Here is a 5,749-nt window from a genome sequence, read left to right as displayed (position 1 = left end):
TCGAATACATTTTATCATAGATAGACCTCAGTATATTATTATCTCCTAAAATCACCACCACACATGATAAGTGGCTCATTAGTATCATCACGTGTCTTCATAATGAGCCGTCTAATTGTTTTTCCGAATTTCTACGCATGTTATGACGACCCCATTATTTATAGGTTTAGACTGGTTTTAAACGAGAGTGAAAGTCGAGCGGCGTTTTGTCAAGCGTCAGCCGCGTCGCTTTGCCCCGAGTCCATTATGCACGAATGAGCAACCGCCCCGAGAGAGCGTGTGTCTCCGGCTTAATTATCTCACGTACCAACCGGACCATTACCAACCTAATCTTATGTGGCTTAGAGCTGAAACTTCTACACAAATACTCTAGCAAACGTGCATTCCCAAGTACGCAGTTTTCTATTTAGATGACGTTTTATTTCGTTCTCTTAGTGAACGTAATAAAGTCCAAATTAAGTTGTACGTTGTCGTGAGCATAAGTCATTGTTACATTAGCCTAATTCTATTATGGGTGTACCTCGTCGGCGTGGCGCGGCATGCGGTAGCCGAGTGACGTGATGCTGTTTGCGTATAACCATTTAATTAGTCGATGAATAGTGTTGATGAAATCATCGGCATTCATTGTTTTCGGTCGATTGTTTGGTTCGGCAACCGTGTAGCCGACTCGCATAATTAGTAATACGAACATGTAACTGCGAAATTGTAGCCAGCGTTGAGTTTCTACTATTCTTAAATGTTATCTTACGAAGTCTGTTATGAATTTATTTAGCAAGATAAGATATAAGTAATTTATCAGTACGCAGTCATCTTGTGCATCAGATTTTAGTGACCTGAGCAAATAAGATTGAATTCGCAGATTTAAAAGGAACTCAAAACGAGTTCATGGCACGTAACTTTAAACTAAAGATTGTAATCAAGATTAATAGCTTCCTCTCCGGTGCCAAGCCCGTGTAGTGAGAAGTCATCTACATAATACTGATATAAATAACTAACTAACCAGTGACAGGTTGCGCAAACGGATTGCACAATGTACGAATGCCCATGTGAGGAAAAAACTGTGTAGGAACTAAAATTAGTTGATGGAACAGGATATTTACAACTGGGCAATGATAAAGTTTGTAATAAATACCCATTATACAGTTAGAAATTTAGCACGCAAGTCTATTTTAGGTGTAGGATTAACACATTTACCTGTACAGATAGACAGATAATCTCATAACTCATTCCTATCGAGATTGCTAATACTTACTTATTGGTTCCATGAAATGTTCGTTTGTGTCCTCGTCATACAATCATGTTTGTTGACAAGCAAACATCCTCGTGTTACAAAATCTCAGTGCAGTTCAGCCTCTTATAACGTATCATCCTAAGATTTTTTCCTACAATATTATGCTACAGACCCTTGTGGGTATGTTTTTGAACTTGATGTATGAATTTGTACTATATTGACGTTCTCGATCCATAGTCCACTAGGTCAAAGTCTTCGCGTTTTCCATGACGCATCATTTATCCACATTTACCGAGAAAAATGATTCTGCGTTATAAAATCCGTTCTGAATGAAACAATTAATCCTCGCAGTGGGCGAGCGCGCTAGATTTTTTTTTCTTTTTTTTTTTTTTTAAAAGACAACTCCCGCACTAAGAATTGCTCTTGTGTCGCGGGGACTTTTACAAACATACAAACAATGGACACAAAGCACAACCTCAACCAACAAAGATTAGATTCTGTCTAGCCCTCCATCAAAGAGGGTAGTCCCCCAATCGTCGCGATAGCAACGTGCGTGCCGCCGATCTTTAAGCCGTTTGTGGGACGTATGAGATTTTATATTGACTGATATTTATTGATATGGATGAAATTAATTTCGTTATAACATTTTATAGGTTTATTCTAATTGTAGATCTAATTGTAGACTTTTGCAACATAGATGGGTACCTATGTACACCTTGAAAGGTACTTACTTTAAATGTTTCTATAACGAGGACAAATACTCGGTTGCTAAGGAAATCCTAACGAAAACACTTGTTTGGGGATCCATACAGAGGTTAAAACATACACTCACTCAAAAACACCACTCTTACAAAAGAATTTTACGCCAAGCTACTTATCGGCATCGTTGGAAATAATATGCGCTAGCAACATTTCTGAAACTGCAAAAGCAGGGACATGATGAGCACGAGTTGAGCTTACCTACTTTCGTTGCTTTCATGAAATATCTTCGTACTATTATTGTAGTATCGCAACAATATTCCTGCACGCCCAAATGTGGGTAGATATTTACATGATATTTAGAGCACGTGGCCACCCCGCACCTCCCCCCGGCTACGCCCATGTCCAGCTATCAGTGTAAACACTATTTTACGTGCAAATATGTCAATCAACATCTCCGTCGAGATTCATTCAGTCATCTTTTTTGTATAATCTTTTTCGATCTTTCTTTTTCGTAACTTCACGCTAGTTATACCTGGACGTGTAGGTACGGGTGTGTCGAGATACATCCATATCTATTTATAAATTAAGTAATTACCATATACAATATAAGGAACGTAATCTAAATCCAGGCTACAATAATAATTGGGAATATTCTAAATTCATTCAAGAAATTGAAAGAAATCAATAGCGATTCTCCTAATTAATACGTCTGTAGAATCAAACCCTAGACCTCGTAATTTGCAGTCGCGGACAATACTCGACAGTCGCAGACACCAGTAGATAGTTCTCTTTGGACAAGCTTTCTATTGATTTATTGATCATATGACGCACTGGTTTTTGAAAGCCACCTTGCATAATACTGACGTCCAAAAACTACAAACTAGTTTGGTATCCTGCTGTGTATGTCCAAATAAGTAGTTAATATTTTTCACGGTTAACCGCAATAGTTGATGGCATAGAAATATAAAAACTCGATCTCAATTAAGAGTCCCAATTTCAATAACTTGCTTATAGGGTGACGTGAAATGTTGCTTGAAGACCTTTTTGCCCAAGACTGCCTAAGAGCCTATTACATTTCGGACCTCCATTTAGTTTCAGACCAGCTGCGTCGTGAATATTACTTTACCCTAACTAACAGGCCTTAACTATTTAATGGAATACTAGTCCTAAGTAGAGTATGAATGACCTGAAATATTTGCCAATACTTATCTCTTAACTTTTGTCGCTCGCGTTTATCGTGGTAGCTGGAGTTTGATGGTAGAAACTATACTAACAACGAATTTTTGGAAAACATAGTCGCTTTGAGCTTTTTCATCGTCTCGTGCAGTCGTATGTATCAAGTCAAAGTAAGAGGTCGAAATTAAGATGTGACTCCATGCGTTCAAACAAAAAACCCTGGTCTGTGTCTATACGCTCCTGTGTATAAGGAAAAACTGAACAATTAGTATAAACTGAACTTTTCTTATTGATAACAAGAGGATCAGCGTATCACGTATTTCCAGTGGAATAAAATCTGCCGGTTTCATTGCTTGACTGCCATTGAATACTTACGTTTATACTCGCGACTAACTAGGTTCCCGCAGACCTGTCTCCGCTTAAACGAGTTATATCTTTTCAGGGCCATTACTGGGTTATTGAATATGTTGCCTCTCCAGATTTTCAGGGACCGTAGGGTTTATGGGCATACGGAAGCGGAAGTGACGGTGGGCGGGCCGGACCGCCCGCGCCACCCGCCCCCGCGCCCAGACACGCCCTAGCTCATGAGTCAGTTGCATCTCGCATTAATTAACACTTCTATTACAACATTACATCACGCCTGTTACACCCTCAAGAAGGTAGGCAGTGGTGTCCCTATGTAAATTTTGCCCCATTTCATTAAGTAGATATGTGTTCACTACTATACTTATAAGGGTGAGATAAATGACATTATCTGGTCACATTGATCAAGTTGCGAGCTGCTACTGTTATTATTCTTAGAAAAAAGTCCCATATTACATTCTCAGAACGAACCGAGAATCGAACCCGGAGCTCAGTAATCAACAGACACCCACAGGCTGAGTACCCTTAGACCAGTAATGCAAATCAATAGAAGTACCTACCTATTCGAGAAGCTTCCATTAGTACTAAAATTTGCGTACATTTGGTGGGTAGTTGCAAAAAATCACGTGGGTGCGTCTCCCCACAGTGGGTGGACGGTTCAACGTACCGCCATTAATCACTGCGTGTATTTGAACGATGATAAGTACGCAATACGTCTATAACAAACATCGTTTGTTTTACTGAGTTTGTGAGGTATGTATTTGAACAGTCAACCTATTATATTTAATAGGTGTACTATAATTTATTTTTATAAATACTTCTTGAATTTTGTTTTATATTCTCTTTCGAGGTGTTTAAATGTATGTTAGTAAGTAAGTACTTATTAAAAAATCATAAGCACCTATCAAATAAATCGACAGTGGAATGGTACAAAGTATCTCATGAAAGACGAAAAAAGTTATAAGACATTTTATTATTGCAAGCAAACCTATCAACATAAAAATGATCATAGTGAAAGTTCTCATTTTAGTGTCCCTAAATATTTTTTGGGTCACAGTCCACTTGAGTCCATTAAAACCAGACAGCATTCACCCCTTGATATTTGCAACCCTCTATTGTAGGACATCGAATGTTCCGGAGTTATTCATTTGAGCGTTAACGGGAAACAGAAATCAAAAGGACAATGGTGCAAAAAAATATTTATTGATGCTACTTAAATCCCTCGTTTTTATATTCCGTACTGTTTTTTTTTTAAATAATTTACAAACGTCGATATTTTTCCTAAAAAAATTATGAAGATCGTAATACTAGTGTTCTTTACGCAGTGCCCGAAGAATCGATAACAAATTTCTAATTACACAAGCTACGGAGATCCTTGACCGGCATCGAGTCAATCAAAATAACTTCCCCAGCAACCCTTCGCGAGTAACCTTGATTTAAAAATTCATAGGAACGCGGAAGAGACGCGCCCACCCACCGCCCGCCCGCGAGAACGGCCGCGGGGGCGTAACCGCCGCCCTACGCCGCGCCCGGGGCTATACAACTTTTTCCCGCCAACTAATGTTACGAACTACGAACTCTAGTCAAAGACAAACTTTCACTTCCGAACATTCTCAATTCTCATGTTGGAAGTAAACAGATAAGTTTTAAAACTTAAAATTTCCAAAACCGAATCTAGGCAGCCTAATTTTTGCTTTTTTTTTATTTAAACACTTGCTGTGTAATTAACTAAAAAACTACTTTACTTAAATTGTAATTAGCAATGTGTTCAATCATTTGTAATTCTGAAAACTTCGGAAATCCCCTTTCGTCTATCTATTACTAGGAAACTGAATGAAGCCATTTGAATTGAGACCTTATTGCAACGAATAAGGGTTCATTTTTCGTTAAGTAATATGATTGTTGATACCTGACCTACAATACGCAGTTTTGCCACTAATCCGCTCTTACACTGACAGTGAGTTCGATTCCCAGATATTTCGAGATCTTTTATTTTTGAGTTTTACGTAGATTCTATTTTTTAGTTTTGTGTTCTGGAATTTATATAATAAATATTTGTATTTTTCTAGTTTATCATTACTTTTTTTTTTATTTTGTTTGGTATTACTGTGGTTCAGAGAGTTTATTAACAAAAAAATGTCGATGGGAATCGAACCCGCGACCACAGGTCATATGCCCTAGCTTTTTATTATTCATTAGATATGGCCCTTTTTTTGTCTAGGCTACTAAATATAAGAAAAAATGGTTTTGGGGTAAAATGATAATAAAATACGCATA

This window comes from Anticarsia gemmatalis, chromosome 3 (assembly GCF_050436995.1).
Source record: "Anticarsia gemmatalis isolate Benzon Research Colony breed Stoneville strain chromosome 3, ilAntGemm2 primary, whole genome shotgun sequence".
Taxonomy (NCBI): domain Eukaryota; kingdom Metazoa; phylum Arthropoda; class Insecta; order Lepidoptera; family Erebidae; genus Anticarsia; species Anticarsia gemmatalis.
Note: the sequence above shows the minus strand (reverse complement) of the source record.